Raw genomic sequence first — 14,362 nt, forward strand, 5'->3', positions numbered from 1 at the left:
TCCTTATCACCTCATTATCTTCACCATCCTCACCACCCCCACCATTCTCACATCCCAAACATCTTCACCATTCTCATTCTTACCATCCTTACCATCCTCATCATCTTCATCAACCTCATCATCCTCACCATTCTCACCATCCTCACCATTCTCACCATCTTCACCATCTTTACCTTCCTCACCATCCTCACCAACCTCATCATCCTCATCATCCTCAACATCCCCACCGTCTTCACCATCCTCATCATCCTCATCATTTTTATCATCTTCATCATCCTAATCATCCTCATCCTCTTCATCATCCTTATCATCCTCATCATCCACATCATCCTCATCATCCTCATCATCCTTATCATGCTCACTATCCTCATCAACCTCAACATTCACACTATTCCCAAAATCCTCACCATCCTTATCATCCTTACCATCATCACCATCCTCACCATTCTCACCATCCTTACCATCCTCACCATCCACAAAATCCTTACCATTCTTATCATCCTCAACATCTTCATTATCTTTATCATCCTCATCATTCTCATCATCCTCATCATCCCCATTAACCTCATCACACTCATCATCCTCATCATCCTCATCATCCTCATCAACCTCATCATCTTCACCATCCTCACCACCCCCACCATCCTCACCATTCTCACATCCCAACCATCTTCACCATTTTCATTCTTACCATCCTTACCATCCTCATCATCCTCATCATCTTCATCAACCTCATCATCCTCACCATCCTCACCATCCTCACCATCCTCACCATTCTCACCATCCTCACCATCCTCACCTTCCTCACCATCCTCACCAACCTCATCATCCTCACCATCCCCACCGTCTTTACCATCCTCATCATCCTCATCATCCTTATCAATTTCATCATCCTTATCAACATCATCATCCTTATCATCCAAATTTTCCTTATAATCCTCATCATCCTAGGAGCCTCAATTAAGGATGATGATGTTAATAAGAAAGATATCATCCTCATCATTTTCAACATCCTCAGCATCCTCACCATTCGCAACTTTATCACCATCCACGCCATCCTCACCATTCTCACCATCCTCACCATTCTCACCATTCTTACCGTCATCACCATCCTCATCATCCTCATCATCCTCATAATCCTCATCATACTTATCATCCTCATCATCCCCATTAACCTCATGATGAAAATGATAAGGATGATGAGAATGATGAGGATGATGAGGATGATGATGATGATGATGATAATGGTGAAGACGGTGGGGATGGTGAGGATGATGAGGTTGGTGAGGATGGTGAGGATGGTGAGGATGGTGAGGATGGTGAGGATGGTGAGGATGGTGAGAATGGTGAGGATGGTGAGGATGGGGAGGATGGTGAGGATTATGAGGTTAATGAAGATGATGAGGATGATGAGGATGGCAAGGATGATAAGAATGAGAATGGTGAAGATGGTTGGGATGTAAGAATGGTGAAGATGATGAAGATGATGAGGATGATGAGGATGAATGATGAGGTTAATGGGGATGATGAGGAGTATAAGGATAATAAGGATGTTGAAGATGATGAGGATGATAAGAATGGTAAGGATTTTGAGAATGGAGAGGATGGTAAGGATGGTGAGAATGGTGAGGATGGTGAGAATGGTAAGGTTGGAAAGGATGGTGAGGATTTTGGAAATGGTGTAGATGTTGAGGTTGATGAGGATAATGAGGATGATGCGGATGATGAGATTGGTGAGGATGTTGAGGATTGTGAAGATGGTGAGGATAGTGAAGATAGAGATAAGGATGATGAGGATGATGAAGATGATGAAGATGATGAGAATGATATGGATGTTGAGGATGATAAGGATGATGAGGATTATGAGGATGATGAGGATAATGAGGATGATGAAGATGATGAGGATGATGAGAATAATATGGATGATGAGGATGATAAGGATGATGAGGATGATGAAGATGATGAGGATGATGAGAATGATATGGATGATGAGGATGATAAGGATGATAAGGATGATGAGGATGATGAGGATGATGAGAATGATGAGGATGAAGAAGATGATGAGGATGATGAGAATGATGAGAATGATATGGATGATGAGGATGATAAGGATGATGAGGATTATGAGGATGATGAGGATGATGAAGTTGGTGATGACGGTGCGGATGGTGAGGATGGAGAGGATGGTGAAGATGATGAAGATGCTGAGGATGGTGAGAATGATGAGGATGATGAGGATGATAAGGATGATGAGGATGATGAAGATGATGAGGATGATGAGAATGATATGGATGATGAGGATTATGAGGATGATGAGGATGATGAAGATAGTAATGACGGTGAGGATGGTGAGGATGGAGAGGATGGTGAGGTTGGTGAGGATGAAGGGAATAAGGAGGATGGAGAGCATGGTGATATTGGTGAGAATAATGAAGATAGTAAAGATGGTGAGGATGGTAAGAATGTTGAGGATGATAATGATAAGGATGAAGAGGATGGTGCGGATGGAGAAGACGGTGAGGTTGGTGAGGATCGTGAGGATGGTGATAATGATGAAGATAAAGATGATGGTTAGAATGGTGAGGATGGAGAAGATTTTCAGGATGATGAGGATGATGAGGATGATAATGATGATGGGGATGATAAGGATGATGAGGATGATGAGGATGATGAGGCTGATGAGGATGATGAAGATGATGAGGATGATGAAGATGGTGAGAACGGTGAGGATGGTGAGGATGGTAAGAATAGTGAGGATGGTAAAGATGGTGAGAATGTTGAGGATGGTGAGGATGGTTAGGACGGTAGGGATAGTGAAGATGGTGAGGATGTTAAGGATTATGAGGATGATGAGGATGATAAGGAAGATGAGGATGATGAGGATGATGAGGATAATGAGGATGATGAGGATTAAGAGGATGTTGAGGATGATGAGGATGATGAGGATGATGAGGATGATGAGGATGGTGAGGATGATGAGGATGATGAGAAAAATGAGAATGATGAGGATGATGAGGATGTTTAGGATGATGAGTATGATGTGGATGATGAGGATGATAAGGATGATGAGGCTGATGAGGATGATGAGGATGATGAAGATGGTGAGAACGGTGAAGATGGTGAGGATGGTAAGAATAGTGAGGATGGTAAAGATGGTGAGAATGTTGAGGATGGTGAGGATGGTTAGGAAGGTAGGGATGGTGAAGATGGTGAGGATGTTAAGAATTATGAGGATGATGAGGATGATAAGGATAATAGGGATGATGAGGATTAAGAGGTTGGTGAGGATGATGAGGATGATGAGGATGGTGAGGATGATGAGGATGATGAGGATAATGAGAATGATGAGGATGATGAGGATGATGAGGATGATGAGGATAATGATGGTGATGAGGATGATGATGATTGTGAGGATGGTGAGGTTGGTGGGGATGGTGAGGATAGTGAGGATGGTGCGGATGGTTAGGATTGTGAAAATGTTGAGGATGTTGAGGATGTTGAGGATGATGAGGATGACGAGGATGATGAGGCTGATAAGGATGATGAGGATGATAAGGAAAATGTGGATGATAAGGATGATGATGTTGATAAGAATGATAAAAATGATAAGGATGATGAGGATGATGACGATGAAAAGGTTAATGGGAATGATGAGGATGATGAGGATGATGAGGATGATAAAGATGATGAAGATGATGAGGATGATAAGAATGGTAAGGATATTGAGGATGGTGAGGATGGTAAGGATGGTGAGAATGGTTAGGATGGTGAGGATTGTAAGGATGATAAGGATGGTGAGGATTTTGGGAATGATGTGGATGTTGAGGTTGATGAGGATAATGAGGATGATGAAGATGATGAGGATGGTAAGGATGGTGAGGATTGTGAAGATGGTGATGATAGTGAAGATAGTGAGAATGGTGAGGATGCTGAAGATAATGAGAATGTTGATAATGGTGACGTTGGTGAAGATGTTGATGACGGTGAGGTTGGTGAGGATGGTGAGGATGGTGAGGATACTGAGGATGGTGAGATTGGTGAGGATGGTAAGGATGGTGAGGATGGTGAGGATGTTAAAGATGATAAGGATGATGAGGATGGTGAGGATACTGAGGATGGTGAAGATGATGAGAATGGTGTGGATGGTAAGGATGGTGAAAATGGTGAGGATGGTGAGGATTTTGAAGATGATGAGGATGATGAGGATGATGAAGATGATAAGAATGGTGAAGATGGTGAAGATGGTGAAGATGGTGAGGATGGTGAGGATGGTGAGGATGGTAAAGTTGATGAGGATGGTGAGGATAGTAAGGATGGTGAGGATGGTGAGGATGGTAAGAATGATGAGGATAATAAAGTTGATGAGGGTGGTTAGGATGGTAAGGATAAAGAGAATGGAGAGGATGGAAAGAATTGAGATAAAGGTGAGGATAGTGAGAATGATGAGGATGATAAGGATGATGAGGATGATGAGGATGATGAGAATAATGAGGAAGGTGAGGAAGATGAGGTTGATGAGGATAATGAGGATGATGAGGAAGATGAGGATGATGAGGATAATGTGGATGATAAGGATGATCAAGATGATGAGGATGATGAGTATGGTGAAGACGGTGGAGATTGTCAAGATGGTAATAATGGTGAGGATGGTGAGGATGGTAAGGTTGGTGAGGATGGTGAGGTTGGTGAAGATGGTGAGGATGGTGAGGATGGTAAGAATGATGAGAATGATGAAGATGATGAAGATGGTAAGGATGGTAAGGATAAAGAGAATGGAGAGGATGGAAAGAATAAAGATAATGGTGAGGATGGTGAGGATGATGTGGATGATGAGGATGATAAGGATGATGAGGATGATGAGGATGATAAGAATAATGAGGAAGATGAGGATGATGAGGATGATGAGGGTGATAAGGATGATGAGGATGATGAGGATGATGACCATGATGCGGATGATGAAGATGGTGAGAACGGTGAGGATGGTGAGGATGGTAAGAATAGTGAAGATGGTAAAGATGGTGAGAATGTTGAGGATGGTGAGGATGGTTAGGAAGGTAGGGATGGTGAAGATGGTGAGGATGTTAAGGATTATGAGAATGATGAGGACGATAAAGATAATGAGGATGATGAGGATGATGAGGATTAAGAGGATGGTGAGGATGATGAGGATGATGAGGATGATGAGGATGGTGAGGATGATGAGGATAATGAGGATAATGAGAATGATAAGGATGATGAGGATGATGAGGGTGATGAGGATGATGAGGATTGTGAGGATGGTGAGGTTGGTGAGAATGGTGAGGATAGTGAGGATGGTGCAGATGGTTAGAATGGTGAGGATGTTGAGGATGATGAGGATGATGAGGCTGATGAGGATGATGAGGATAATATGGAAAATGTGGATGATAAGGATGATGATGTTGATAAGGATGATAAAAATGATAAGGATGATGAGGATGATAAGGATGATGAGGATGGTGACGACGGTGGGGATGGTGAGGATGATGAGGTTTGTGAGGATGGTGAGGAAGTTGAGGATGGTGAGGATGATGAAGATAATGAGGATGATGAGGATGGTGAGGATGATGAAGATGGTAAGGATGATGAGGTTGATGAAGATGATGAGGATGATGAGGGTGATGAGGATGGTTAGGATTGTGAGGATGGTGAGGTTGGTGAGGATGGTGAGGATAGTGAGGATAGTGCGGATTGTTAGGATGGTGAGAATGGTGGGGATGTTGAGGATGATGAGGATGATGAGGCTGATGAGGATAATGAGGATGATAAGGAAAATGTGGATGATAAGGATGATGATGTTGATAAGGATGATAAAAATGATAAGGATGATGAGGATGATAAGGATGATGAGGATGGTGGAGACGGTAGGGATGGTGAGGATGATGAGGTTGGTGAGGATGGTGGGGAAGGTGAGGATGGTGAGGATGGTAAGAATGGTGAGGATGGTGAGGATGGCTTAGGATGGTGAGGATGATGAGGATGATGAAGATGATGAGGTTGATGAGGATGGTAAGGATGGTAAGAATGAAAATGGTGAAGATGGTTGGGATGTGAGTATGGTGAGGATGGTGGGGATGGTGAGGATGGTGAAGATGATGAGGATGATGACGAAGATAAGGTTAATGGGGTGATGAGGATGATGAGGATGATAAAGATGATGAAGATGATAATGATGATAAGAATGGTAAAGATATTGAGGATGGTAAGGATGGTGAGAATGGTTAGGATGGTGAGGAACGTAAGGATGATAAGGTTGATGTGGATTTTGGGAATGGTGTGGATGTTAAGGTTGATGAGGATAATGAGGATGATGAGGATGGTGAGGATGGTGAGGATTGTGAAGATGGTGAGTATAGTGAGAATGGTGAGGATGCTGAGGATAGTGAGAATGTTGATAATGGTAAGGTTGGTGAAGATGTTGAGGATGATGAGGATGATGAAGATAATGAGGATGACGAGGATGATGAGGATGATAAAGGATGATAAGGATGATAATGTTTATGAGGATGATGAGGACGGTGAGGACGGTGATGACGGTGAGGTTAGTGAGGATGGTGAGGATGGTGAGGATACTGAGGATGTTGAGCATGGTGAGGATGGTAAGGATGGTGAGGATGGAGAAGATGGTGAGGATGGTGAGGATGGTGAGGATGTTAAGGATGATGAGGATAATGAGGATGATGAGGATAATGAGAATATTGAGGATGATGAAGATGGTGAGAGTGGTGAAGATGGTGATGATGGTGAGAATGGTGAGGTTGGTGAAGTTGGTGAGGATGGTAAAGTTGATAAGGATGGTAAGGATGGTGAGGATGGTGAGGATGGTGAGGATGGTGAGGATAATGAGGATGGTGAGGATGGTGAGGATGGTAAAGATGGTGAGGATGGTAAGAATGATGAGGATGATGAAGATGATGAGGATGGTTAGAATGGTAAGGATAAAGAGAATGGAGAAGATGGAAAGAATGGAGATAAAGGTGAGGATGGTGAGGATGATGAGGATGATGAGGATGATAAGGATGATGAGGATGATGAGGATGATGAGAATAATGAGGAAAATGAGGATAATGAGGATGATGAGGATATTGTGGATGATAAGGATGATCAAGATGATGAGGATGATGAGGACGGTGAAGACGGTGGGGATGGTCAGGATAATGATAATGGTGAGGATGGTGAGAATGGTAAGGTTGGTGAGAATGGTGAGGATGGTGAGGATGGTGAGGATGGTGAGGATGGTGAAGATGGTGAAGATGGTGAGGATGGTGAGGATGGTAAGAATGATGAGGATGATGAAGTTGATGAGGGTGGTAAGGATGGTAAAGATAAAGAGAATGGAGAGGATAGAAAGAATGGAGATAATGGTGAGGATGGTGAGGATGATGAGGATGATGAGGATGATAAGGATGATGAAGATGATAAGGATGATGAGAATAATGGGGAAGATAAGGATGATGAGGATGATGAGGATGATGAGGGTGATAAGGATGATAAGGATAGTGAAGATGGTGAGGTTGGTGTGGATGGTGAGGATGGTGAGGATGATAAAGATGGTGAGTATGGTGAGAATGTTGAGGATAAAGGATGATGAGGATGAGGATGAAGAGGATAGTGCGGATGGAGAAGACGTTGAGGATGGTGAGGATCGTGAGGATAGTGATGATGATGAAGATGATGATGAGAATGGTGAGGATGGAGAAGATGTTTAGGTTGATGAGGATAATGTGGATGATGAAGATGATAAGGATGATGAGGATGATGAGGATGATGAGGATGATGAGGATGATGAGGATGATGAGGATGATGAGGCTGATGAGGATGATGAGGATGATGAGGATGATAAAGATGGTGAGAAAGGTGAGAAAGGTGAGAATGGTAAGAATATTGAGGATGGTTAAGATGGTGAGAATTGTGAGGATGGTGAGGATGGTGAAGATAGTGAGGATGGTGATAAAGTTGAGGATGGTGAGGATGATGAGGATGGTGAGAATTGTAAGGATGGAGAATATGGTGACGATGTTGAGGATGGTGAGGATGGTGACGCTGGTGAGGATGATGAGGATGATGAGGATGATAAGAATGATGAGCATGATGAAGATGATGAGGATGATGAGGTTGATGAGGATAATATGGATGATGAGAATGATAAAGATGATAAGGATTATGAGGCTAGTGAGGATGATGAGGATGATGATGAAGATGAGGATAGAGAAGATGGAGAGGATGGTGAGGATGGTGAGGACGGAGAGAATAGGAAGGATGGAGAGCATGGTGATAATGTTAAGAATGGTAAAGATAGTAAGGATGGTGAGGATGGTGAGGATGATGAGGATGATGAGAATGGTGAGGATGGTGAGGATGGTGAGGATGGTGAGGATAGTGAGGATGGTGTAGACGGTGAGGATGGCGAGGATAGAGAGAATGGAGAGGATGTTGAAGATGGTGAGGATGGTGAGGATGGTGAGGATGGTGAGGATGGTTAGGATAGTGAGGATGGTGAGAAAGTTGAGATTGGTGAGGATAGTGAGGATGTTGAAGATGATAAGGATGATGAGGATGATGTGTATGTTGAGGATGATGAGGATATTGAGGATGATGAGGATGATGAGGATGATGAAGATGATGAGGATGGTGAGGATGATAAGGATGATGAGATTAATAAGGATGATAAGGATGATGAGGATGATGAGAATGGTGAGGATGGTGAGGATGGTGAAGATGGTGAGAATGATCAAGTTGGTGAGGATGGTGAGGATGGTGAGAATTGTGAGGATGGTGAGGATTGTGAAGATAGTGGGGATGGTGATAAAGGTGAGGATGGTGTGGATTATGAGGATGATGAGGATGATGAGGATGGTTAGGATGATAAGGATGATGAGAATGATGAGGATGGTGAAGACGGTGAGGTTGTTGAGGATGTTGAGGATAGTGAGGATGTTAAAGTTGATGAGGATGATGAAGATGATGTGGATGATGTGGATGATGAGGATGATGAGAATGATGAGGATGATGAGGATAATAAGGGTAATGAGGATGATCAGGGGGATAAGGATGATAACGATGGTGCAGATGGAGAGGACGGTGCGGATAGTGAAGATCGTGAGAGTGGTGAATATGTTGAAAATGGTAAGGATGGTGAGGATGGTGAAGATGATGAGAATGATGAGGATGATGAGGATAGTGAGGATGATGAGGATGATGAGGGTAATGAGGATGATAAGGATGCTGAGGATGGTGAAGTTGGTGAAGATGGTGAGGATAGTGAGGATGGTGCGGTTGGTGTGGATGGTGAAGACGGTAAGGATGGTGAGGATGGTGAGGATGTTGAGGATAATAAGGATGATGAGGATGATAAAGATGATGAGAATGATGAAGATGATGAGGATTATGTAGATGGTAAGGATGATCAAGATAATGAGGATGATGAGGATGGTGAAGACGGTGGGGATGGTCATGATGGTGATAGTGGTGAGGATGATGAGGATGGTAAGGATGTTAAGGATGGTAAGGTTGGTGCGGATGGTGAGGATGGTGAGGATGGTGAGGATGGTGAGGATGATGAGGGTGGTGAGGATGATAAGGATTGCGAGGATGGTGAGGTTGGTGAGGATGGTGAGGATAGTGAGGATGGTGCGGATGGTTAGGATGGTGAGGATGGTGAGGATGTTGAGGATGATGAGGATAATGAGGCTGATGAGGATGATGAGGATGATAAGGAAAATGTGAATGATAAGGATGATGATATTGATAAGGATGATAAAAATGATAAGGATGATGAGGATGATAAGGATGATGAGGATGGTGAAGACGGTGGGGATGGTGAGGATGATGAGGTTGGTGAGGATGGTGAGGAAGGTGAAGATGGTGAGGATGGTGAAGTTGGTGAGAATGGTGAGGATGGTGAGGATGGTAAGGATGATGAGGTTGATGAAGATGATAAGGATGATGAGGATGGTAAGGATGGTAAGGATGGTAAGAATGAAAATGGTGAAGATGGTTGGGATGTGAGTATGGTGAGGATGGTGAGGATGGTGAAGATGATGAGGATGATGAGGATGATGACCATGAAATGGTTATGGGGGATGATGAGGATGATGAGGATGATGAGGATGATAAGGATAATGAAGATGATGAGGATTATCGGAATGGTAAGGAAATTGAGGATGGAGAGGATTTTGGGAATGGTATGGATGTTGAGGATAATAAGGGTAATCAGGGTGAAACGGATGATAAGGATGGTGAGGATGGTGAGGTTGGTGAAGATGGTGAGGATAGTGAGGATGGTGTGGTTGGTGGGGATGGTGAAGATGGTGAGGATGGTGAGGATGGTGAGAATGTTGAGGATAATAAGGATGATGAGGATGATGAAGATGATGAGGATGATGAGAATGATGAGGATAATGTAGATGGTAAGGATGATCAAGATTATGAGGATGATAAGGATGGTGAAAACGGTGGGGATGGTCATGATGGTGATAGTGGTGAGGATGATGAGGATGGTGAGGATGGTGAGGTTGGTAAGGTTTGTGAAAATGGTGAGGATGGTGAGGATGGTGAGGATGGTGAAGATGGTGAGGATGGTGAGGATGGTAAGAATGATGAGGATGATGAAGATAATGAGGATGATTAGGATGTAAAAGATAAAGAGAATGAAACGGATGAAAAAAATGGAGATAATGGTGAGGTTGGTGAGGATGATGAGGATGATGAGGATGATAAGGATAATGAGGATGATGAGGATAATGAGAATAATAATGAAGATGAGGATGATGAGGATGATGAGGGTAATAAGGATGATAAGGATGGTGAGAATGTTTAGGTTGGTAAGGATGTTGAGGATGGTGAGGATGGTGAAGATGGTAAAGATGGTGAGGGTGGTGAGAATGTTGAGGATGATAAGGATGGTAAGGATGATGATTATGAGGATGAAGAGGATGGTGCGGATGGAGAAGACGGTGAGGATGGTGAAGATCGTGAGGTTGGTGAGGATGATAAAGATGATGATGATGGTGAGAATGGTGAGGAAGGAGAGGATGTTCAGGATGATGAGGATGATGAGGATGATGTGGATGATGAGGATGATAAGGATGATGAGGATGATGAGGATGATGAGGCTGATGAGGATGATGAGGATGGTAAGAATAGTGAGGATAGTGAGGATGGTGAGAATGTTGAAGATGGTGAGAATGGTTAGGAAGGTAAGGATGGTGAGGATGGGATGGATGGTGAAGATGGTAAGGATGTTAAGGATTATGAGGATGATGAGAATGATGAGGATGATGAGGATGATGAGGATCATAAGGATGATAAGGATTGAGAGGATGGTGAGGATAATGAGGATGATGAGGATGATGAGGATGCTGAGGTTAATGAGGATGATGAGGATAATGAGAATGATGAAGATGATGAGGATGATGAGGATAATGAGGGTGATGAGAATGACGAGTATGTTGAGAATGGTGAGGTTAGTAAGGATGGTGAGGATAGTGAGTATGGTGCGGATGGTGAGGATGGTGAGGTTGTTGAGGATGATAAGGATGATGAGGCTGATGAGGATGATGAGGATGATATGGAAAATGTGGATGATAAGGATGATGATGTTGATAAGGATGATGAAAATGATAAGGATGATGAGGATGGTGATGACGGTGGGGATGGTGAGGATGATGAGGTTGGTGAGGATGGTGAGGAAGGTGACGATGGTGAGAATGGTGAGGATGGTGAAGATGGTGAGGATGGTTTGGATGGTAAGAATGGTGAGGATAGTGGGAATTTTGAGGATTATAGGGATGATGAGAATGTTGAGAATGATGAGGATGATGAGGATGGTGAGGATGGGGAAGATGGTGAGGTTTGTGAGGATGGTGAGGATGGTGAGGATGATGAAGTTGGTGAGGATGGTGAGAATGTTGAGAATTGTGAAGATTTTGTGGATGGTGAGAATAGTTAAGATGGTGATGATGGTGAGGATGGTGAGGATGTTTAAGATGATGAGGATGATGTGGATGATGAGAATGATGAGGATGATGAGGATAATGAGGATGGTGAGGATGATTAAGATGATGAGGACGTTGAGGATGGTGAGGATGGTGAGGATGGTGGAGATGGTGAAGATGGTGAGGATGGTGAGAATGATGAGGATGTTGAGGATGATGAAGATGTTGAGGATGATGAGGATGAAGAGGATGAAAAGGATGATAAGGATGGCGAAGATGGAGAGGATGGAGAGGATGGTGGGGATAGAGAAGATGGAGAGGATGGCGAGGATGGTGAGCATGGTGAGGATGGTGAGGATGGTTAAGATGGTGAGGATGGTGAGAATAGTGAGGATGATGAGGATTATGAGAATGGTGAGGAAGTTGAGGATGGTTAGAATAGTAAGGATTGTGAGGATGGTGAAGATGGTAATGATGGTAAGGATGGTGAGGATGGTGAGGATGGTGAGGATGGTGAGGATGGTGAGGATGATGAGGATGGTGAGGATGATGAGGATGGTGAGGATAGTGAGGATGGTGAAGATGGTGGTGATGGTGAGGATGGTGAATATGATGAGGATGATGAGAATAGTGAGAATGGTGAGGATGGTTAGAATAATAAGGATGGTGAAGATGGTAAGGATGGTAAGGATGGTGAGGATGGTGAGGATGAAAAGGATGATGAGGATGGCGAAGATGGAGAAGATGGAGAGAATGGTGGGGATGGAAAGGAAGGAGGGGATGGGGAGGATGGCGAGCATGATGAGGATGGTGAGGATGGTGAAGATGGTGAGGATGGTGAGGATGATGATGATTATGAAAATGGTGAGAATGGTGAGGATGGTTAGAATAGTAAGGATGGTGAGGATGGTGAAGATGGTAAGGATGGTAAGGATGGTGAGGATGGTGAGGATGGTGAGGATGGTGAGGATGGTGTGGATGGTGAGAATGGTGAAGATGTTAAGGATGGTGAGGATGGTGAGGATGGTGAGAATGGTGAGGATAGTGGGAATGTTGAGGATGATGAAGATGATGAGGATGTAAAAGATGATGAAGATAATGAGGAAGATGAGGATGATGAGGATGTTGAGGATGATGAGGATGATGAGGATGATAAGGATGATGAGGATGATGAGGATGGTGAGGATAATTAAGTTGGAGAAAATGGAGAAGATCAAGAAAATATTGAGGATGGTGAAGATGATGAGGATGATGAGGATGATAAGGAGGATGAGGATGATGAGGGTGATAAGGATAATGTGGATGGTGAGGATGGTGAGGATAGTGAGAATGGTAAGAATGGTGAGTATGGTGAAGATGGTAAGGATGGTGAGGATGGTGGGGAATTTGAGAATGGTGAGGTTAGTGAGCATAGTGAGGATGTTGAGAATGATGAGGATGATAAGGATGATGAGGAGGATAAAGATGATGAGGATGGCGGGGATGGAGAGGATGGTGGGGATTGAGAGGATGAAGAGGATGTGGAGGATGGAGAGCATGGTGAGCATGGTGAAGATGGTGAGGATGGTGAGGATGGTGAGGATGATGAGGATGTTGAGGATGATGAGAATGATGATGATGATAAGAATAGTGAGAATGGTGAGGATGGTGAGAATAGTAAGGATGGCGAGGATGGTAAGGATGATGAGGATGATGAGGATGATAAGGATAATGAGGATGGTGAGGATGGTGAGGTTGGTAAGGTTGGTGAGGATGGTGAGGATTGTGAGGATAATAAGGATGGTGATAAGGGTAAAGATGTTGAGGATGTTGAAGATGATGAGGATGATGAGGATGATGAGGATGATGAGGATGATAAGGATGATGAAGATGATGAGGATGGTGAGGCTGTTGAGGATGGTGAGGATGGTAAGAATGGTGAGTATGGTGAGTATGGTGAGGATGGTGAGGATGGTGAGAATGGTGGGGATGGTGAAGATGGTGAGGATAGTAAGGATGATGGGAATGGTGAGGATGATGAGGATGATAAGGATGATGAGGATGGCGAAGATGGAAAGGATAGAGAGGATATTGGGGATAGAGAGGATGGAAAGGATGTGGAGGATAGAGAGCATGGTGAGGATGGTGAGGATGGTGTGGATGTTGAGGATGATGAGGATGATGAGAATGGTGACAATGGTGAGAATGGTTAGAATAGTAAGGATGGTGAGGATGGTGAAGATGGTAGGGATGGTGAGGATGGTGAGGATGGTGAGGATGGTGAAAATGGTGAGGATGGTTTGGGTGGTAAGAATGGTGAGGATAGTGGGAATTTTGAGGATTATGGGGATGATGAGGATGTTGAGAATGATGAGGATGATGAGGATGATGAGGATGGTGAAGATAATTAAGATGGAGAAAATGGAGAA

Source organism: Corella eumyota, chromosome 3, assembly GCF_963082875.1.
Source record: "Corella eumyota chromosome 3, kaCorEumy4.1, whole genome shotgun sequence".
Lineage (NCBI taxonomy): Eukaryota > Metazoa > Chordata > Ascidiacea > Phlebobranchia > Corellidae > Corella > Corella eumyota.